The sequence below is a fragment of the Pristis pectinata genome, chromosome 2 (assembly GCF_009764475.1).
Source record: "Pristis pectinata isolate sPriPec2 chromosome 2, sPriPec2.1.pri, whole genome shotgun sequence".
NCBI lineage: Eukaryota > Metazoa > Chordata > Chondrichthyes > Rhinopristiformes > Pristidae > Pristis > Pristis pectinata.
Genome location: NC_067406.1, coordinates 104,734,690 through 104,758,953, shown reverse-complemented (window position 1 = coordinate 104,758,953; position 24,264 = coordinate 104,734,690). Strand labels below are relative to the sequence as shown.

The 24,264-nt window shown below is 39.1% G+C and overlaps 1 long non-coding RNA gene across 1 annotated transcript in view; it reads left to right on the top strand.

The window, feature by feature from the left end:
- LOC127567456 (uncharacterized) overlaps positions 1–21,075 on the top strand; it is an 84,952-nt gene extending 63,877 nt beyond the window's left edge. Inside the window, exons 2-3 of the long non-coding RNA XR_007955876.1 lie at positions 18,113–18,221; positions 20,976–21,075. This is a non-coding gene — a long non-coding RNA (uncharacterized LOC127567456). The remainder of the gene's footprint in view (positions 1–18,112; positions 18,222–20,975) is intronic.
- Positions 21,076–24,264: the final 3,189 nt, after the last annotated feature.

The following is a 24,264-nucleotide window of genomic DNA, read 5'->3' as shown; positions in this document are numbered from 1 at the left end:
TTTCTAACAGTTCAGAACAGTGATAATCTGCTCTACAGTGGTCAATCCCACAGAGGAAAGGATTCAAGAGCATTAATGAGTTGTTCTGTTCTTAGGGCACAAAGTGTGCGTGTGTGTGTGTGGTGGGGGAAGGGGTGTGTGAGAGAGAGAGACATAGAGACAGAGAGATTCACAGAGACAGACAGAAAAAGAGAGGCAAAGAGAGAGAGAAAAAGAGAGAGTTAGAGAGAGACAGAGGGAAACAGAGGGAAACAGAGAGGCAGATGAGATATGAGTTGGCAGACACAGGATAATGTGAAAGAGAACGGAGCCAATGATAGACCTCAGGGACAACCAGGCTGGTGTGAAAGCAGTAGTAAGAGAAGCCATTTCTACAGATACTCTGGCTGTGAGCAAAACAATTAAAGTGGAACCAGATGAGGGCACTGAACTCAACAACAGGGGAGACATCGAAGGAAGCTGATATAAGTATCTCTTTCAACATTAAGGAAGCCAAGGAGCACAAATAGGGATGGTCACAGACAGTGCATTTTGATGTCGCTACAGGGCAAAAACCTGGAATTTAAATATTAACCAGCAGGTGAAGTGGGCACAGATCTGGGAAGTGTTAACAAGTTCAAGAACTTTGGACAGAAAAGAAACCTAGTTAGCAAGGAAGGAGGGGTCAAAGCCAGAGTATTCAGTGGTGGTTTTGAAAGAAGCTGGGGGAAGTAATTCCGAAGAAGAGGAAGTAATGTGCAATATTATACAACAAAGGAGTTTGGAATGAAAAACGAGCAAGGTAAGGGTCTCACGGGAGAGATAAAACAACATGGAGACATGGGAAAGAAACTCGAGAGGGATGAGGCTTTGTGGATCAGGATGTGAGAAGTTTGACTGTGTGACAGAGTTTTTGGTGAAGAGAGAAATTCAAGAGCTCTGCATGTCCTAAGGTTTGGGGCTGAGGAGCAGGGAGGACGACTTCAGGTCGATTATAGTTATGAAGAGGAAATCTTTGTTTCATATTCACTGTGATCAATTGTAACACATTTACCAGCATTGTTGCATTTTCCCTCCAGGTTTGATCTGACCCATTGGTATGACAGGGTGAATAACATCAACAGTTTCTTACTTTGTTCAGCCTGAAATGCTGATTTATTTCAGATTCCTTCTGAGGTTTTCATAGCATCTCAGAAGCTAGCCTTTGAGTCAACTTAGGTAGCTTCAGCACAACAGAGAGCATTAGATATAGCAAAAGCAATGAAAATACAATGTGAATGCAATATAGTTCAGAAATAGCTTTGTCTCTGGACAAGTTGTACAAGTACAGTTATAACTGGCATCCAGCTGAAATGTGGAGAATTCCCCAGTTATATCCTGTCCACAAAGAAGAGGAGAAATCCCCTTTGGCTAACTACACCAAATCAGTCAATCATCTTCGAATTGATGGAATATTTCAGTGACAATACTATTAGCTGCCAGTGTGATATCAACTGTGGTAATACCGACGTTAATGAGCATCAAGGGGAAAACATTCCAATGGTTGGAATCATACCTTGCACAAGGAAGGGTGGCAGTGATTATTGGAGGTCAATCATCCCAGCCCAGAACATCACTTCAAGAATTCCTCTGCGAGTGTCCTAGGCTCAATCACCTTCAGCTGCTTCATCAATGATTTTTCTTCCATTATAGGGATGGAGGTGGGAACGCTGATGATTGTAAAATGTTCAATTCCATTCACAAGTCATCAGCAAATGAAGCAGCTTAAACTTGGGCTGATGTGGCAAGTAACACGTCATACAAGTGCCAGGCAATGATCATCTTCAACAAGTGAGAGTCTAACCACCTACATTTGAAGGGTAATGGCATTGCCATTACTAAATCCTTTACCCCCAACATCCTGAGGACCACCATTGATTGGAACCCATCTGCACCAGCCCCTTGAATACCGTGCCTACTAAAGCAAGTCAGAGGCTGAGAATCTTAGTGCCAGTGATTCACCTCCTATCACTCCAACATCAACTGTGTGATGGAATTCAGACTTACCTGGATGAGTGCAGGTCCAACAAAAATGAAGAAGCTCAACAGCATCCAGGACAAAGCATCCTGTTTGATTGGCACTACCATCCATTATGCTAAACATTTCTTCTATCAACCACCAGTGCACCATGGCTGCAGTGAGCACAAACTACAAAATGCACTGCAGGTACTCACCCTGGCTACTTTGATCTTACCTTCCAAACCTGTGAACTCAACAGCCAAGGGAGACAAGGACAACAGTGCATGGAAACACTACCAGCAGCAGCATGTTCCACTCTAAGTCACACACTATAAGTGTGAGGTGTTGCACCTTGGTAGGACTAATGTCAAGAGGCAGTGTACTCTTGAGGGGCAAGACCTTTAACAGCGTTGAAGAGCAAGAGAGACCTTGGGTGCAAGTCCATGGCTCATTGAAAGTGGCTACACAGGTAGATAGGGTGGGTAAGAAGGCTTATGGAATGCTTGCTTTCATTAATTGAGGTATTGAGTATAGGAGCCAAGAAGTTATGATGCATCTCTATAGAATTCTGGTTAGGCCGCACTGGGAGTATTGCATGCAATTCTGGTCACCTCACTATAGGAAGGATGTCAAGGCTTTAGAGAGGGTGCAGAGGAGGTTTACTAGGATGCTGCGTGGATTAGAGGGTATGTGCTGTCAAGAGAGGCTGGACAAACTTGGGCTCTTTCCTCTGGAGCAGCGGAGGCTGAGGGGTGATCTGTTGGAAGTGTATAAAATTATGAGGGGCATAGATAGGGTGGACAAGCAATATCTTTTTCCCATTATTGAGCGATCCAATACCAGAGGGCATGCATTTAAGGTGAGAGGGGTAGGTTCAGAAGAGACATGAGGGGTAAGTTTTTTACTGAGAGAGTGGCGGATGCCTGGAATACGTTGCCTGGTAGGGTGGTGGAGGCAAATTTATTGGGGGCTTTTAAGAGGGACTTGGATGGGCACATGAGGAGAATTTGAGGGAGAGAGTTTGAGGGTAAGAGTGGGAGACAGTCAGAGAGAGTTTGAGGGAGGGAAAAGGAATTTGAGGAAGAGGGGGAGTGTTTGAAATGGAGAGTGTCTGATGGAGAGTTTGAAGGAGAGAGAGTGTTTGAGATAGAGAGTTTGCGTGTGGGAGAGAGTTTGCGGGTAAGGGAGGGAGTTTGAGGGAGAGAGGAGAGTGTTTGAGGGAGAAGAGGAGTGTTTGAGGGAGAAGGGAGTGTTTGAGGGAAAGAATGAGGGGAGAGAGAGTTTGAGGGAGGGAGGTTTGAGGTAGAGGGGGAGTGTTTCAGGGGGAGGGTGCTTGAGGGAGAGTTTGAAGGAGAGAGAGAATTTGGGGGAGGGAGAGAGTTTGAGGGAGGGAAAAGGAATTTGAGGAAGAGGGAGAGTGATGAAGAGTTTGAAGGAGAGGGAGTGTTTGAGAGTTTGTGTCTGCGAGAGTTTGCGGGAGAGGGAGAGAGTGAGGGAGAGTGAGGGAGAAAGTTTGAGGGAGAGGGGGAGGGTTTGGGGGAGAGAGGGAGAGAGTTGGAGAGAATTTGAGGGAGGGAAAAGGAATTTGAGTTTGAGGGAGAGTTTGAGGGACGGGGATGGTTTGAGGGGAGAGAGAGAGTTTGAGGGTCAGGTGAGAGTTTTGAGGGGGGGGAGAGTTGTGAGGGAAAGAGTGAGGTGGAGAGAGAGTCAGAGGGAGTTTCAGGGAGGGAAGTGGAGTTTGAGGTAGAGGGGGAATGTTTGAGGGGAGAGTGCTTGAGGGAGTGTTTGAGAGAGAGAGTTTGGGGGAGGGAGGGAGTTTGAGGGAGAGGGAGCAAGTTTGAGTTTGAGGGAGAGTGAGGGAGAAATTTTGAGGGAGGGAGAGAGTTTGAGGGAGAGAGTTTGAGGGTAAGAGGGAGAGAATGAGAGGGAATTTGAGGGAGGGAGAGTTTGAGGAAGCGAAAAGGAATTTGAGGAAGAGGTGGAGTATTTGAGAGGGAGAGTGTTTGATGGAGAGTTTGAAGGAGAGGGAATGTTTGAGAGAGAATTTGCATGTGGGAGAGAGTTTGAGAGACAAGCAGTGGGATGGAAGCAGAAGAGAGCAAACCTTAGCTTGGAAAATCAAGAAATGGAATCAGTTTGGGTGGATCTGGGAAACATCGAGGGGCAGAGAACATTGGTGGAAGTTGTCTCCAGACCCACCAGCAGTACAAATCAGGAAATTAGACTTCGATATAACTAGGGGAAACAGTGATGACCAGAACTTTACATGTGGACTGTGCAACCGAAATCAGCAGTAAACGTGGAGGGTGAAGTGTACACAAATTGGGTTTCTGGAGCAGTGAGTTGAAAGAATGAGGGAACAGGTAATTTCATATCTTGTGTTTTGTAATTGGAGAAGGGTAATTAATATTCCATTCGTCAAGGGACCTTTGGGGAAGAGTGATCATAATATGATAGAGTTTAATATTGTGCTTGGAAGTAAGTTCAGTTTGAAAGCAGGGTCTTAAATAAAACTGCAAATTTCAAAGAAGTGAGGTGTGAGTTGCCTTTGGTTGATTGGGGGACTGCATTAAAAGGCATGAAAACAAGCAAGCAATGGCTAATGTTAAACAGTTTTGCATTCTTTATAAAACACTAGCCCAAGAAGAAAGTTGGTGTCGCTATGATTAATGAGCAGTTAAGGACAGTGTCAGATCAAAGGATAAGCTGACAGTCAACGAGAGCAGGAAATTTGAGGATGGGGACAATTTCACATTTCACAAAGAACAGTGGTGTTGTGGATAGTGTGGAGGACTGTCGAAGACTGCAGAGGGACATTGATAGGATCCAGAGCTGGGCAGAGAAATGGCAGATGGAGTTCAATCCGGAGAAGTGTGAGGTGGTACACTTTGGAAGGACAAACTCCAAGGCAGAGTACAAAGTTTATGGCAGGATTCTGGGTAGTGTGGAGGAGCAGAGGGATCTGGGGGCCCGTATCCACAGATCCCTGAAGGTTGCCTCACAGGTGGATAGGGTAGTTAAGAAAGCTTATGGAATATTAGCACTTATAAGCCGTGGGATCGAGTTTAAGAGCCGGGACCGAGGGCCCTGTATTGTGCTGTACTGTTCTATGTTCTATGAATGAGAAGAAAATGGAGGGATATGGGCCTTCTGTAGGTAGGAGGGATTAGCTATGTGGACACAACATTGTGGGCCGAAGGGCCTGTTCTGTGCTGTACTGTTCTATGTTCTATATTCCCATTCTGTCATTGCTACTGGGCCTAATTCCAGGAGTGCCTTTCCCACTTATACTGTAGGAATATTGTCACCAGAAGGACTTGATTTAAGAAATCTGTTCACCATCAATGTCTCAAGAGGGAAATTAGGGATAACAATTATTGATACCCACTTCCCATAAATGAATAAACTGAAAAATAAGCTGGTTTAGAGTGATCAATATGAGAAGATCAAGGATACTTCCATCTAGAAGTTTGGAAGGATCACCAGGTATTCTAGGCGCAAATATTCAGTTTGAACAAATGTGAAAAAGGTACAAGTTTCATTGACTATGACCTTTCAGGATTTAATTATCAGGAACATTGCAGACGTAATGGAATAGTTCTGATGAGGTCAGCACAGCCAGTCAGAGCAGTGGATAATGATTTGACACATGGTCTGAGTTTTCATTGCCTAAAGGTTATTGAGTTACATGAACTCATAGTAAAGGTGGCAACTACATTTGGCAAAACATCACTGATAGCATAAAAGATGCTAAAGTGAAGGATAATTGGAGATACTTTTGAGCTTTAACCCAGATGGACTGAATTGCAAAACAATGCTTCATTCTAATATCTCATAGCAAAAGTTAACGAAAATCTGAAAACATGATGATAGACTGAAGAGATGCAGCCTGACCTGCTGAGTGTTTCCAGCATTTTCTGTTTTTGTTTTAGATTTCCAATAATTGTAGTTTTTCTTTAGATTTTCACAATGAAAATCTCTCTCTCAATACTAACTCCAAATAAACTCCCTGTGTTCACAGTCACTTTCAATCATGACAAGCATGTTTGCTATCTAATTGTGAAAAAGGGAATCATGTAATAATGGAATATAAACAGAAGCTTTCTTTTTAAGGAAAAGTCACTAATATTGAAGTAATATTCCCCCAGCTGTTGCTTTTCTTGGAAATAGCTGTACTGACAGCTGAGCAACTGCTAACAAAACAGTATTAAGTTATGCAGTACTCTGATTTCTGCTTGCTTTAAGAGTTGATTGCCTTTACAGACATGAGCAGGCTATCAGTAAGAAGTATAATAAAACTGATATGAATTAAGTCCTTTACATACAGAGAGTCATTTAGAGAGTGTAGGTGATGAATGAACCAAGAATAATATGGGTCAAGAGGCTACAGAGCATGGTTGATAGGAACTGGTCCAATATGTTATGCAACAACATTCTGATAATAGTGGAGTTCCATGATAGAGCCACAGGCAAGTGGAGTGCACTGAGGAGATTAGAAATGCTGGTGTTGACAGAAGCATTTCAGATGGTACAGTTAAGAAATCAGGCAAATGCAGAACAAGAAAGCAGACCCTCCTTTAAAATGAAGTAGTATATTCAACCAAATATGATGTCAACATATTACTTTTAATCTGAACAAGGCAGTGAAAATTGTTCAACATGAACAAAACTTTCCCCCCTCCCCCTGACCAACTGGATCTTTACATTTTCTCCAAGAACTACTCTTTTTCCACTTTCTCTTGGGGTCCGAAAAGCAAAACAAAAACTGATCGCTAGAAATCTGAAATGAAAACTAAAGGTGGTGGAAACACTCAACAGGTCAGACAGCATCTGTGGATGGAGAAACCATTCCCTCTCTGTAGGTGCTGCCTGACCTGCTGAGTGTTTCCTGCATTTTCTTGTCTCTTGGGTCTGGCCTACTCTATTCCAACCCTTTCCGTAGCACTTTTCAATGCGCAGTCCAACAATCTTGATCATTTTAAAGCTTGTCCATTCTCTCCTTCCTTCAAAAGCTTCCATAAAGTCTTACTCTTTAATGATTTCTATGGTTACATCTCCTATTTTCTCCACTGGTGCCCCCTCAGAAAGTTGTTAGCTGATGAATTCTTTGATAACTTTGTGACATTAAATGCATTATGTTCTGCACATTTATGTTTTGAAGATTGATTTAATTAAAAAAAATCTTTAAGGACTCTAAATTAAACCAAAAAAACTAGTAAAGAAAAAGTTAAAAATAATTGAATATTAATGTAGAACAGACATGTACACAGGATAACATTTTAATAACTCAGTAATCTCTAAATATCCCATTATGAGTTAATTAAAAATTGCTTTGATTACGTTTTTGAAGAAGCTCAAAATAATATCTTTTCTTCTTAGGCAGTCCCTTGGGGTCAAGGATGACTTGCTTCCACTGCAGTTCTGTGGTTTCCTACTTGGTTGATAAGGTCAGTGTGGGACCTGCAGACTCTGACACTGATAGGTAGAAGGTGCTTGATGGGGTGAGTGGCTGGGTAGTGGCTGGGTGCTCCTTATACCATTTTGTAGGCTTCTGTGTGGTCATGATGAATTGAGATTCTTAATGCCATCCCAAATACCCCTTCTCCATTATGAGTGGTCACGCATCAAGGATTCTCAAGAGTCAGAGTGGATATTATACTTTTTCAAGGAGGCTTTGAAAACATCCTCAGATAGTTTCCTTATCCACCTTGCAATCTCTTGCCATGAGAAAACTTGGAATAGAGTGTCTGTTTCGGGCATGCAAATGATGTGGCCTGTCCATCAAAATTGACAGTGTAATTAGGGCCTCAGTGCTGGAGGTTTGGATTGAGAGAGGACACTGGTGTCAGTTCACTTGACCTGTCAGAAGATTTTGCAGAGTCAACATTGGTAGTAACTCTCCAGGACTTGGAGGTGCCTGTTCTGGATACCCCATGAGTCAGAAGCAGAGAGGAGATCAGGCATGAACGTTGCCTGGTAGACCAAGAGATTTTTTTAATTTGAGGTCTTGATTCCCAAATACTAATTCCTCATAGAAGGCATAAGGCTGTGCTGACTGACTGAAGGTGATAGTGAATTTCACCATCCATGTCTGCCTTTATTGGGCAGTGACTCTTGACCCATGACAAATAGTTCAAGTTTTCCAGTGTTTCATCATAGACCTTTATTGACTGAGAGTGGTGTTGTACAGCAGAATTTGGTTGGTTGGTAGTGGATTTTTATAGGTGACTCCCGTGTTACAGCTGTTCAGGTAATGGAAGTTCACCCTTACTGAATTTACAAATCACTACTCAAAAATTTGAGATATGGAATAAAATTTGCTCTCACGGATTTATGTGAAAAAAGTAAACAAATGAACACAAAATTTGTCCTTTTACAGCTCCCGTTTCTTGACACATGCACAGATGATCCGGCTTCTTGTTATGAAAATTCACGATATGGACATTTTCTAGTAATGCATTCAAGCTATTGCATTGTCAGATCATTTGGTTCCTTTGTCAAGTATTTCTGCTGCTTTCTCTACATGCAATTACAGGTAGACGTCATCCTCACAGTTTGTGTTAGAGCCTTCCAGAGCTCTCACTCTCTGAATTTGCGTGTATTTTGCTCATGCCAAATGTAAGGCATGTTCTCTCATGTGGTTCAGTGAAGAAGTAACTGATGACTTGAAGCCTGACCTCTGAATGTGTGCATGTGCAGGTGTCATCTGCATTTTGCAGCCCAACACTGAAATTGGGGTAATCTTGCAAGTGGAAGCAAAGTAGGTTGAAATATTTCCCATTTGCATGTAGATTAGCTTCCCTTCAGCAGGAAGCTTGTTGGAGGTGGGGTGCAACATTATGGTTGAAAAGATTAAGAAAAGTGTTGAGACAATGACACAATTTCATTTCAAACCAGTCCACTCCAGTAACAGGTCTGTTCTGGATCCGTTGCTTAAAGTCACAGCTTGCATGCCATTATGTCACAGATGCAAGATGGAAATGAATTTCTGCGGGCAGCTAAATTTGAGAATGATTCTCCATAGACTCTTCCGATTAACAGAGTCAAAGGTTATAGTGAGGTCAAAAAAGGACAGGCAACATGGTTGAAAATGTGTCCTGCGTTTTTCTTGGAGTTGATACATGGAATTGTCCGCTTTGAGTCTCTAGATGGATGGAATTCTCATTGTGATCCAGGGAGCAGTTCTTCAGCAACCAAGAGGAGGTATATTTTCCAAATGATGCATTGGTCAATGAAGTAATGTTCATTTTAATTTGATTTCTTTTAACAAAAAATAATTACATGACAATTTCAGTTGAATTTTATTTATAATTCTGCTTTAGCTGAAGTAACAAAGCTTTAACTGTTGTTGGTGTGCATTTTAACAAATCAAATAAGATTAAAAAGTCATTCTTATTATTTATTTTTGGCTAAATTTAGAGGTTGGTTATGTATAGCGTATTTCACACTTAGGATATATAAGGCTAATTAAAATGTTTTTGTAGTTTTTTCTGTTTAGTGATAAGTAAATGCAAAATAGATTAATTTATTCAGCAACAAAGCAGCCTGCAGTGCTAGGAAACTGTACAGGCCTTGTGCTAGACCCATCAGCTGATAAAAGTGACTCTTGGGATTACCAAAGCTGTCAAATGTTACCTTCTGAAGTGCTTGTTTGTTTATAATGAGAATCTCATCTATCTTCAGGGAGTGAGAGCTCTGGAAGGCTCTAACACAAACTGTGAGGATGATGTCTACCTGTAATTGCACTGTAGAGAAAGCAGCAGAAATACTTGACAGATGTACCAAATGATCTGACAATGCAATAGCTTGAGTGCATGGAATGCACACTGCATAATGATGAGATTCATTTGTCTTTAGCTTGAATACTTCATCATTATGGCAAGGATTCTACCCTTTAATGTAACACTCATGTACCTCATTTCCTTCATATTTTTTCCCAGTGAATGCTTGATTGTAAATTGCTATCTGTGTTCATTTGAATAAATAATTCTCAACTTCCCTCGAATAAGAGAGAAATAATTGATTTTATGTGAGAATTATCCTAACAAATGTTCATTAATATGTTATTTAATCTGACAAGATTGGATAAACTGCGCTGGAAAATTTTAAGACAATTGGCAGATTGGAACATTCCAGCTACAGATCATCTACTTTTCTTAAAGGTTCACAAAAATACTCCATTAAATTGATTGTCTGCAAGAGACTTTAGAGACATTTGTAAACAGATTAGAGATAAGCATCCTGTTTTTTTCAGCTTTGGCAATGAGACTTTAAATTTCAGGCATTTCCAGAGCCAAAGGGTATGATAACCCAGGTCAGTACAACCCTCCCTCCCTGTAAATTACCATGGACACACACCCTGACCTTCACTCCCTCAGATTGTATGCATTGGACACAATCTCCCATCTTTCATTTCTGACCTTTTGATGGACATGTACATTTACTGCTTCCATGCAAGGGCTTGCAACACACTGAACACGAGATAGATGTGGCTTATTTACACATTCAAGCCAACCACCAGGATCAGATGTTTGATTATCAGACAAGGGAACTGGGCACCCACATCAATGATGAAAGTTGGAGCATACATAATCAAAATAAAGATCTACACGCCATTGTTGGCTTTTATGCATCAGATACCTGCTTACTTTGACCGTGAGCTGCATGGTGACATTTGAAAATACCACTACACATTTTGTACAAAAACACTTCATATATTTTTGAAGAACCGTCAGCTGTTAGGTTTAATTTTAGCCGCATGAAGTGCACCTCAACTAAAATGTTTAGTTAAAGGTGTAACAAGCAGCCCCAAACTTAGAAGTTCTGGCATCAAAATAGACAAAAATATATTCGATTTTATCGTATCTCAGGTCATCCCAAAGTACTTTACAGCTAATGAAGTATTGTTAAATTGCAATAATAAACACATGACAACCAATTTGCTGTCAGCAAACTCCCTTAAACAGTAATATGAAAATTACTAAATCATCTGCTCTGTGGCTATCAGTTTAAAGTCTCACCTGAAAGAATGCAGCTCCAACAGTGAAACCTCTTTCAATTCTGCACTTCAATATCAGCCTAGTGTTTTGCATTCAATATTCTGGGGTGTGAAGTGAAGTTTCAATGATCTTATGCAGTGTTGACAGTGTCAGAACATACTGACCTGACACAGCAAAAATTACTATTTGTTATATTATTTATTATTTTATGAGATGTGATAACCTTGTTAAAATAAAACAAATGGGTCAAAGCTTACATTAAAATAGCTATCAGAAATTTCATATATTACATCAAACAGTTGCCAATTAATAATACCCAGAATATTCCTCTGGCTTCTTCTTAAGAAATTGAATTCTAATGAGCGTGTGCCCAGGAAGCATTTATTCCTGGTGGATAAAGCATATGAAATAGATGAGAAGATTTATTGGACTAGATCTACCACAGACTGCTGAATTGCCCAAACATACCAGCTTTCCCAGCTTAAGAGATGGGAATCTGGGGAAGCTTGCACTCCCCCTTAGTCTCCACAAAGAGTCCACTGGCACAGTGCAGGTGTCCCAGATCTGGGACTTATCTGGAGCAGAAGGCTGTACTTGAGCAAGACTCCCAGGTGCAGTCTTAAGTGTAGCCTTCTACGTGCTTAAAAGCCAGCAGGGAACTACCAGCTTTTAAATGGAAGATCTGCAGCATTAACTTGGGTTTCTGCCAGCTTATGATATCTGAGGATTTCTAGGGTTCTCCTCAAGAGTGTTGAAAGTTGGAGAAGTATGACTGACAACACCCTCTCTTTTCTCATTTTATTCAGCCGGGAGTGCCATTTCCCATTCTCTGACCTTGGTTTCCCTCAAGGTTGGAAAGACATTGAAGCACTCAAAGTATTTGAAGCTAGGCCATGCAACAAGAAACTCCATCAGATTGGAGAGAAACACTCAGCAGAGCAAGGGAGGCCATTGTTTCACTCCTCCCCATGGTTCCAGATGTTGTTGAAACAAGTATGTTACTGCTTAATAAAGCAAAAGCAACTATTTAGTTAAGCGGGACAGCTGTTTACTTTGGAGAAAAAGAAAGCATATTTTCAAAGCATTTTTTTCCTTCACACTTATAATAATTTACAATAAACAGGCTACCTAAATTTGGAGAAGACCATAAAGTTAAAAACTTTATAAAATTTGAATGGGTCTAATTGGGCAACTAGTTTACCTGAGTTATCAACAGTCAATCCCGAGTGTGAACAAACTAGCCGTCAAGAAAGTAGAAATCTATGTGGATGTGGTGTTGCTGTTCCTACCCAGCGACAATTTATGTCTGTGTAGTGCCCTGTTATTTAAGTCATTAAAATCAATAAAGGATGAGTGGATGTATCTTATTTTATAATGAGGCGTTGTTGTTGGTTGATAGTTTCTGAATCAACCTATTCAGAAATAATCATGAACTTCTGGAAATAAATGTTTTCTTATTTTGTTAATTTCTAATATTAAAGTAGACGTATTTACACTGTGTAAAAAAGATGTATAAAGTAGATATATAGTAGACAATGCACAATATTGGCCATGCTGTTGCTTTACTTTACAATGGAAGTGCCAGAATATTTATCCACATTTTAACTGAAGTATTATTAAGTTTTGTAATATTCCTTTTAATCTTTTACTAATAAAGAAAAGCAAGCTCAAAGAATAAAGAAAATTATTATGTGCTGCTTAGGTCATTCAGTATAATGAGCTAATGGAAGGGTTAACATCCAGGGCAAATGGAATAACACTATCTCTGTGGGTGGTCATCCAGTGCATTGAGCTAAAGAAATGTGTCAGGGAATTAATGATATCTTGTTCTATGTCACTTTGACAATGTGTTCAATGAAGGTTACTGAGAAAATTGTCAGGTCACAATGTCAGATACTGCAACCTCTTGTGGGAAAAAATACCATAGACGAGAGTGCTGCCAGGTTCAGAACTCTCCAACGTGTGTGGAAAGTTTCTCTTGTAACCTAATAGGTGATAATTTTGTTCCTTCTTAGTGAACATTCATCCAATGACACTTTGAAGGAAATCTCATGCCATTTAATTTACCATTTGTTGCTTATTAAGCCTTCATATTAAGATTTTTCATATTGCAGTGAGTTCCACCATATGCTGCACTGAGCTTGCTGTCTATTCTAGAGTTGGTCAAAGTTCAAAATTCATTAAAAATATATTTCATTAAAAATATTACTTCCCAAATTCAGAAATGTCTGTGACGTGGAGTAGAATAGTCTTCTACTTTATTGCATTGGTTCTGACACTAAAATTTCTCTTGTCAACACGGCACAAGTTATCTCCAGACTGAAACACCCTTGACACTGCTGAAACAATAATAGCCAATCCGTGACAGAGCCCTCCTTGCAACAATGTGAAATGCCTTTTTCCTTCAACTACCACATTTATGATTCATGAAAATCTAAAAACACAAGAATGCATGCAAAGTAAGGGGCAACAGAACTTTTAAGGTTGAAGACCCAACAGAAAGGAAGAAGAGTCTTTAACCTGAAATGTTAACTTTGTTTTTTCTTTCCACAGGTAATGCCTAATCTGTCGAGTGTTTCTAGCATTTTCTGTTTTTATTATGTAAGAGAAAGGGGCATTTGGCTCTTCAAGCTATTCCCTTCTCTGTGCATACTTTGAACTATGCTGAGTTAGGGTACTTGTCTAATGAAAATGTCCTTTTCAGGTATAGCAGTATTTCAGATTCTAGTCCAAATTCCAGAACATAACATTTTGCTTATCGTAGGAATCAAGGAAGAAAGCTGTGAGAACAGCAAAACACATTGTTCTTCCTTGTATATGGTCTTTCACAATTCCTCAAGCAGGAGAATTGAACCTCAGTCTGATAATTCATCCAACCCGTCAACAATGCAGCACTCCTTCAGTGCTGCAATAAAGGATTAACTTAGCTTCTGTCTCAAGGCCTGGCCTAGAAGTTAAATCCACAACCTTCCAAATCAGAGGCGAGAGTGCTATCCATTGAGTCAAGCTGTCACTTATCTGCCAGCTTTGTCTTTGAACATGAGCACTGGGGATTAAGATGTGTGTAAATAGGATTTCCATTGCATTTCTGGTGAAATTACTGTGATGGAACAGGAGCTGCAAGATATCCTCCTGCTGTGCCAATATTGATGCCTTAAGTTGTTGTGATGTCTGAAACTCTTTTTCCAAGTCCTTCTTCATTCCTGCTATTTTCCCAATGTTTCACCCCAGTTCCTGGTTCACATGCATTCTGCCTCTTCCGTGAAATGCTCAGAAACATTGTTGCTTTGTCAAATCTGTTCATAAATGGCCTTTATATTTGATGAGTTGCTCGCTAACTGCTCAGCAAGCACTAAAAGATAAAGGATGGTTGAATCAAAATTAGCTTTTTTTTCCTGTTGTTATTGAAATTCTAGCCTTGGGATAAACGTTGTAGAACTGTATGTTCCTGCAATTTAGCTAGTGAGGAATGGTATAATGACCTCTTCACCCCTTTTTGATTAAACAGAATTTGGTCAAAAAATTATTATTGCATTGAAAGTGCAATTGGGCAATTAGATGCAGATAAAAACTTATGCATAGATATAAGAGCATATTGTATTTACGTAACAATGCTACTGTCTATTACTTAAAGACTATTATTTCATCAAACTTACAATGAATCCACCTGCGACAGCAAGACAACTTGTGCACTGATACAACTGATTTCACTCATATTCTGCTTCAATCATTTCTCAAAGGAGAAAGCTTACAGACACAAAAGCTTGCTTGACTAACCAACAAGCAGAGGATGGACAATGTAAGACATTAAAGGTCTGTAAGCAATCTAAGACAGTGTGAAGAGCTAGTTTGCTCTGTTGATTTGCTCATGTCCAGAGGAATTTTAGAAATCACTCATTTCTTCCCCCTTTCTACATCATCACAGATTCCTGGCCAAGAGGGTGGGCCACATTCTGGCAGGAAGGATTACCTCAGGAAAGGCAAACTTACCTCCTGGCAGAACATGTGTGAGTGAGGATACAAAGCCAAATCAGGCTGGTGGCCAGAGGTCACAGAGTCTATTCCCTTTTAAAAACAGGATTCGAAGTACTCACCCTGCATCATGTTCCTCCCATCCAATTACAATATGGTAATTAAAAAAGGCCTTGCATTTATACAGCAGCTCTCACAAAGTCCTTTACAGCCTGTGAAGTACATTAAAGTAAATTAGATTGAAGTGGCAGCATTTGAGGAGGAAATATTAGTTAGAAGTGCAAATTAAGTGTTTGGAACAAGCAAACATAAGTTGTGCCAAACTTCACTACATTAGCAGTTATTTGAGAGACCTGTAGGATCTCCCACCAGTACCTGACATTTTCCTTCGATTTACATTATTTTGTTAAAGTATGAATTCCACGTGCTGTGAGACATGACATTACTTTATGTACTGTCAACATCATTCTGTAGACTTGTTCTGCAAATAGAAATGACAGTTTGGGAAGCAATTGCCATACAAGAAATAAAACACAGTTCCTGAGCCATTAGAAGTGAGTCATGCACTTGTATGGCATTTCTAATGTTGCTCATGTCTTTTGTCTTCTTATTTTTTTGTCTTTGTCTTGTGCTGGTATTTTTTAATATTTTACTTATTCCACAAATATTATGACAGATTTCAATTTTGTCACACCATTGCAAACACAGAGCAGGACTAATTAAAAGATGCTGATGCCACTCAGTTCTTGTTTGTATGGACTGCATGCAGCTCTGTTTTCAGTTCTTTAAACTGCATTCATGAAAGAGGAATTAGAAGCTGTATAGTTTGAGCTGTAGATAATCCCTGGCTGATTAGCACAATTCTCATCAGCACAGCTTCAGAAAGTGCTCATCTCGTAGTGTTGATAAAACCTTTCAGTCACAAAACATGCCAACAAAAACATTGCCACAGCTGAGGCTTCCAATCACCAGGAGCCAGTCCCCCCCTCACCCAACCCCCCCCCCACCCCCCCCCCCCACCACCAAATACCCCCCATCTCAGCTACTCCCACAAGGTCACTTGGTCAAACCAACTAATCCTGTGGCAGGTTTAAGCTTGTCATAGAACATCCCTGATCCACTCCAACAGGATGCCTACAAATCCTGAGTTAAACTGTAGGCCTTAAAACACTGAAAATGAACAAACAAAAGCTTTAAGAATAGACTCCAAATTATTTATTCAATGGATTGAATGTCCTGTTTTTAATAAGAACTAAATTCAATAGTAAGCAAGAACTCTGTTGTAGGAGTATTGCTTACAGCAGTGATATATCAATCAACTTGAGATCAACCAGAAAATCTGCATACAGTTCAATATGTGCCCATCTGCAAAGTCTGTAATGGATATGGTGTCTGGCTGAGCCCAGATGATTAATTCTGTACACGCACCATTAAAAGAAACAAGGGAACTGAGGTTTACAAAGCATATCTAATGAAAGTGAACACAGTGTAACCCCTTGCCAAACACAGGATGTTTTCTCCAATCAGTCTGGTTGGTCTAAATTAGTCATTTGGAACGCCTATCCATTAGCTCTGCTGACCTTTTCACTTCAGCGCTCACCACTGATTTGATTGACATCCCACTCTGATATCTCTGAAGAGTATGGATGCCTTGAGCTTCTCGCAATTGAGTATTATTGGTTGTCAATCACTTGAATCCAAAAAATGCACAGGCACATTTGAGTTAATATAAGGCTACCTACGTAGAAACATTTTGTCATCAAAGTTTAAAGAAGTTTGCAATAGGAATACAATACCTTATCTACAGTTGTGTAATAAGTTGGCAGGAAATCATATTTGATTGTGAGTTTATTCTTTATGCACTGATGATTTTTCTGTTACAATGTAAGTATAATTGGAAAAAAAAAGAACGAGTTGTCATTGGGTCCTGGGTACTCCTCTGTAAGAAACCTTTCTAAAAAATGTGGCATTTAACCAAACAGTTGGACGAACCATAGTTCTATTCCTGTGCTGTACTTAGCCTACAACTAGCAATAAAATATTAATTCTGATTGTCTTAATTGGAGGACATGGCCAACTGCAGGATCTTGCTTTCTTTCACATTTTATCTTGGCTTGGTATGCAAAAGCAAACTTTTCTTGTAAATTGTGTGACATTGCTCTTCATCAATAGGATTGTTAGGTTGTGTGTTTGCTCACAAATTAAACCATCACAGATGATGGTCTCCACTTAAGGCATGTTCACATTTCTTTCAAATTATGTACTGGTGAACATCAGTTATGTGCAGTCTCCTGAGACACTTTCTGTGAACTTGCAGAGTGACCTCCAGAATACAAATCTAATCTGATATTTAATGTTATTGATCATTGATTGGTTATTTTTCTTAACATGGAATTTCCATGTGTTGGCATGGATACATGATTAAAATCCACAGCATTTAATGAACACTTAGACATAATCACCAATAGAGAGATACATCCAAAATTTGTTTAAGGATATTCATTAGCTGCTTTAATTGGGAGTTCATTCAGTTATAAATTAATATCTTCTCCTTGTATAACTTGCTTGAGACTTTAACCTCATGCTTTTAGCCTAACATGTTTCTGTTAACATTATTCTTCCTTTGGAATATTTTTAATAACTTGTACCACTTGTCTTTTAACTACATTTCTTCACAGAAAACACTGTTATGCTCTGAACATGTTCTGTCAATGGATGGTTCTGTTTTTACTGTTAACTAGTTGATTGCTATATATTCTAATCACTTCCTTGTTTTATAAGAAATAGGAAACTCCATGTGAACAAAGGAACAGGAGCAGACGATTTAAGTCTTCCATCATTCAGTGAGATTGTGGTTGAGTGCTGTAACTCTGTGGACCCATTATTTCCCCATAGTCTTTAGTACCTTTGATTTCCATCTCAGATTCAAAGTTAATTGCATTGATTACAATTTGCAGAATTGCTGTTGGTATCCCTCTATTTATGCTTTCATTTCCCTCAATTTTTAAATCTTCAGTCAAATCATCCATCGTTCTAAATTTCAGGGAATACAAACTTACTGTGTATTGTAATATTAGCTTTGGCTAATATTAAATCTAGGTTGAGGGAGTGTTGTGCTCTCTTTCAGATTAGACGTTAACAGAGTTCCTGTCTGTTCTTGCAGGTGGATGCAAAAGATCTTATCCACAACATTGAAGAAAAGCAGGGCAGTTATTCCTGGTGACCTGGCCAATATTTATCCTTCTGTTCATAATGGTAAAACAGATAATCTGGTCAGTATCACGTTGTTTCCAGAGTTGTGAGCAAATTGACTGCTGTGCTTCTTATGTCACAACAGGGAATACAGTTCAAAAGTAGTTCCTTGGTTGAAAAGTGCCTCGGGTGCCTTAAAGAGAAATGAAAGTGCTATTTAAAAGCAAGTCTTTTTCCTTCAAACTTAACTCTTATAGCCCAGACATCATTTGGCTAAATCTATGTGCAATTGCTCCAGGCCAACATACCCTTCCTATGTCATGCTGCCCAGAGCTGATCACTCCAGGTATAGTCTGAACAGGTCTTTGTAAAACTGTAACACAACATCCATCCCTTTATTCCCAAGTTCTCTAGATATAAAGGCTGGCTTTCTGTGAGTCTTATTTTCTGTATCTGAACATGATATTTTAATTATTTATGTACTGTAAATGGATCTTATGTCGCTTTGCTTCTCATTTTTAACTATTTAGAAAGAACATTGTTCTGTCTTTTTGAGATCCAAGTTGGATGACCTTATTTTTACCTACACAGAAATCCATTTGAAAGTTTTGCATATTAGTCCAATCAATTAATGCATATTTGCAATTCCACACACATACTTTATGCATGTATGTGCCTTTGAGACTAGCCTGATTCGTTATATAATACCAATTATCATTTGCTATCACTCAGGGACTTTTGAATGCCAACACCACTGTCTTAACTATGCAACAATGTTGTCCATTGCATGTCAGTGCAATGCTACAGTTACTTTTGTTAAAATTCTAGGCATTGAAATGTGTTGTGAACAAATAAACAAATACAAAATCTAATATCTTAGCACCCTTTATCATGTCTACTGAAAAAACTGAATAGCTACCATGTAGTCCGAGAGGATTAAAAGACTTTACCTATGTTAAGGGTCTTATGTGAAGTCTTGCACTGAGGCTTAAAGTCTTTAGGCTGTTAAAAGTTCTCCATCACTCAGCCAGTGGAAGTAAAGCTAACAGTTTAATCCCTGGGTGGAATTACATGTTTAAAACTTGTTTTTGATGTACTGGACAAACTGCTGTCTCTTTTGCTGAAATAGTTAGTCACAAAACTGCTACTCAGGGTTCTTTTTCAAATGCTCAAGGAATTTATGCCTGGAAGATTTCTCACAGGCTTCCTGTTGAGCAGCTGCTGTGTCTTCCCAGATAATCTGAAGACTGATTTTTCAAATACGTCAAACATAAACCAGAAAAGTTTTGTCTGCATGTGCTGATTAATCCATTGACATGTCCAGGTTGTGTATTAGATGATATCTGATAATTTAAAGTTAAAATAAAGCTCTGAGCAGTGGATAATTAATCTATGTTACCAGACATGAACCAGATTACTTTGGAAATTTTCCTGTTAATGGGATATTGACACCTTTCTGGAATGGTGTCCCACAGCAAGTATCACTCCATTACCTCACCCTAATGCCCACTCTTTGTATGGGAGCCTGGGCAATTGTTTCATGTTATTTTATAGTAAAGGAGTCTGACAATGACATTATCCAAATTTTGAAAGCAAATTTCCATTGGGGTGTCTTTTCTTCAGATATTTTAAAAATAATGTTAGAATGATGTGGAAAGTTACAAGTAGAGACTGTGAGTAACGTCCCTTCAACCTTTGAACACAAACTAATCAAAGTATTTCCTATTTGAAAAGCAATTGGTATTTTGCATTGAAGGTGGTAAATTACACTGTGATTTCATTGCTGCCAGGTGTTGGGAACAAATTATCTGAAATATTAATATTCTCAAATGCACACATTTTTAATTTGTGTAATTGCTGAACTATAAAGAAAAAAGATAAATTTGCTTGTCACCAATATCGACCTCACAAACTAAAAGATAGAACTTGCGCAGTATATCATAGCTTAAGTTGTTCGTGTCTTTTGTTCTGACTGGAAATCTGAGGGGAAATCTATTTCTTCTTCTGTACTGAGAAGAAAAGGAAACCCAGTGTTCATCTCTGGTAATGGACTTGTATTAATTTAACTCATGCAGGACATTGTATTATATAAGTAAATAACAGGCTTTTCTATCCAATATCACTGGTGTTTATCAAGTTGCTTAAGAAGGAAAATAGTTCATTCTTCTTATGGACTGATATTATCTCCATTATTTCTTGCTGCTTAGGTTTGGTCTGGTGGAAAAGTATTTTAAAACTTTTCATATAATCACAGCTTAAACTTTAATTAACTGGTAATTATTAATCTTGGGTTTGTTCCTTCGTACAAGGGAAGAGGAGTTGGTTAATAAAAGACTTAGTCTGCATATGGAAGCTGAATTTATGTCATGAACACAAGACAGAAGTGGTGGAGGAAATTTTGCACCATAACATTGGTATCTACTCTTCCAGCTAAAACTACTGGATAAAAATTAGGAGCAGGAATGGTAACTGAGTTCTCTCCCTCCCTCTTAGTGCTAATAAAAACTACACTCTGCCACTCTTTTGGAGATCAGCAAATGTCAGAATTCAAAGCAAGTACAATGCTGATTTAGTTACTTATCCTAAACCCACTGAGATATTAGAATCACTTAAAATGACATCAGCTGGAGTATATACATTGCTTCATTAATGTTTATGTAATTAAATCAGCTCTGGCACAGTCGTAACATGCTTGTTTTAGAAACAGAAGGTTATGAGCTTAAGTCCTATCCAGGCTTAGGAGCTCAGAAATCTAGAATGACACTGCTGTGAAACAGTAAGGGAGTGCTGCATTGCTGGAGGAGCCATTGTTCAGGCTCTGTCATCTCTTTCAGGTGGACATAAAGGTACTTTGAAGAGGAACGGTGGAGTTACCACAGGCATCCAAGGAAATATTCACTCTATAAATAACATCACAAAGAAAGATTACCAGGTTGTTATAATTTTATTGATATTTGTGGCAACTTGCTGTGGGCAAATTGAATGTCATGTTTTCAACATTACTACAGTGTATTTCAAAATTATTTAAATGTCTGTAAAACACTTTGGGACATCTTGAAAGGGATGTCAAAGATGCTACAAAAATGTATTTTTTCTCTTATTTAACTATTTCTATGGAACTGTACACAATTAAGAATATAGAGGAAGAATTACCCCATTAGACTCATGAGATTGTCCACATAATGGAAGGCATAAAATTCATCTAAATATGATAAATAACATAACTTCTCACAAACACAAAGAATGCAGATAATTCGTCCTGCTAGATTTATTTGCTCACTCAACTTTCATAATGATATTTAGAGCTTTGGAAATATTGGAAGAAGGTTAGCAGTAACTCTTTTTCTGTCTCTTATATCATTTAACTTTAAATTTTTCCAAAATCTGAGTTATAATTTATGTCTGATACACGTATTTCAGTAAAAATATCCATTGCATGTTATGCAATATATTGAACCCTTCCTCTTTCTGATGTTTTTGCATTTTTCTGACTTTTTACATTTACTGTGCTCAGAATGGCATTTAACCTGATGCATGTTAACTGACTAAAAAAGGAGAAATGCTGAGAGTGATCCTAAATTGCATGCAGGCTTCCCCCTGTGCTAGATTTCTATCAGCAGATTCTCACCTCTTGACGTGCTAATGTCCTACTACAGCCATTCCATTTGCCAGCGAGATCATTTCTCACAATGTATCCCAATGACTGGATTATGACAGTCACTCCAATAAAACTGATTCATCATGTTTTCAATGGTAACATGAGACATGATGCCTCTTGGATTCTTGCTTTGTCTCTTTCTTGCATTTGTGCCAGTTTGATTATTGCTGAGTGTTGCTGTGGTTTTCAAGAGTCTGCTGGTGCAATGAATCTGGATATAGAGTATGAGGAGACTGCCCATCCAGTGAATCATTCTTTTAAATGAAAATATACCAAGAGGAAATTCTCATATTTGTAACTCATCAGAAGTTAATAATCCTGCAGGACCTTTAATATTTTATAAGCACAGGAGTAAAAAATGACTGGGACTTGCACAAAATAGAAGGCCAATGAAAGAAAAACAGTACTGTTTGGAGACTGAATGCATCAGTTTTTCCAAGATAGCTGATAAAAATGAATTTCATCAAGATCAGATATTGCATCTAGGAACATAAGAACTGGAGCAGGCCATTCAGCCCATTGCCTGTTTTGACAAATAATCAAATCACAGCCCTTATCAACCTTATCACCACCTTTGTTATAGGTTCTTCAACATTTTAACAAAAAAATCATTGATTTCTCCAGATCTTATCTCACCTCCCAGTGGATTCTGGTGTTCTCCCAATTTATCTGACAGTAAGTCACTTGGGGATGCCCACTAGATATCAGCAGCTGGGGCCCAAGGTACAGTAGCAGGGGTGCCTCAGCCCCAGTGCCACAGTGCAGGGATCATTCAACAAAATGTGCAACCCACTTCCCAGACCTGCATTCCAGGTGAAAGGTTGAGACAATCGCAATCCCTGGATGACACCAATTGTTATATCCTGCCAGTCAGACTCCATTTCCTTTAATCCTACTTGTTTACCTCCCAAACACTTCCTAAGGGTCCAAGAGTTAAAAAAAACTAACAATTTAGAATAATTTTTAATGTCAAAAAATGAAATCTTGCACCAGCTTGTTCATTCATATAGAAAAGGCAGCTCTTAGTCCTTGTTAATGTTTGAGGGTTTTACTCCTAAATGTGATGGTGTTGGAGTCAAGGGAACAACAACAACAATGGTACTTACTGGGATAAAACAATTGCATCCGTACTAGGATCAAACTTTGTGTCAGGAAAATGGTTTGTTTTATGTGAAGGACTGGAGGCCAATGAAGGGGAGCACGAGAAGCTGAAAGCACTGCGATGAGAGGAAGTAAAATAACTGCAGTCATCTTAAGTTATAGATAGCAAGAAGGAAGCAGTACATGTGAGAGAAATGATGGATTACGTGAGAGAGATTAACAGATGGTGTGAGTGAGAAACGCAGATGAAAGATACAGCAAAAATGACAGAAGCCAAATGATGAGAGAGTAAACGAGTCTACTGAGACAGACCCCTCTCAAGACTGACCCGATTCCGTTAGTTAAAGCTCTGCAGACCTTGCCTTTACTAGCACAATGGCTAAGCTAACAAGGAACAGCCAAGATCAGGAAGAACTTAGGTTTGATCCCCAGGCACAGCGTGTGAGCCACAGAGCCATTACAATTGGACCCAGCATATCTGGATTCAGAGGAGAGGGATAACGGGCATCAGCTCTCAGTCCCTATTTAGCAATTGCCGCGGCATGTGCTTATTTGTCGATGTTGTTTGAATGCAGGATCAGACTCAGCTGTTACCATCCACCCCACCCTGATGGCTGGATAGTTTGCTACCATTCACTCTCTAAATTCACATGTGTAAAATGGCCTCCACTGGTCTGGATGATGATTAGATCCCAATGAACTGTACCCCAGAAAGGGAACAATACCTCAAAGATGGAAGCAAATAACTGATTAAGAAAGATGGATTTTTAAAAATCTATCAAAATTGTCCCAGGAATTGGAGAATATTTGACCTGTACAAAGCATCTAAATATTGGCTACAGTAATAAGAAACTAAATTCATTTAACCCTTTAAATTTGGCTGCGTTTTGGTGGAACACACCATCAATACAGAAGCTTGGCAACATGGGATACCAGCTAAACACACACCATATAACAAAGACAGACAACTGTTTGCTTTTTCTCAGCCAATATTTTCAAAACCTTTCACAATGTAAACAGAACAGCTTTTGACGATGAGGAAAGAATGGAAAATGAATGTAAAACCTCTGATAATACTTACCTTTCAACAATTTTCCTGAATTAATGATAGATGCAATTACAACTATAAAAACTGGAACCACTGTAGTTAATACTAGACATAAATTAAAATGTTTATGAAAACTTTGTAGTCTTAAGTGCATTGTTGAGTTTCCGTGCATAATGTGATGGCCATGAGCATTATGCTCTGAACATGGAGTGTAAATATATACAGTACATCATCATCTAGGAAGATTTGTTAGTTGATCTGATGACTCAAAGTTCAACTGCAGGGCAATTATCCATAGCTAGAAAGTTTAACTTTA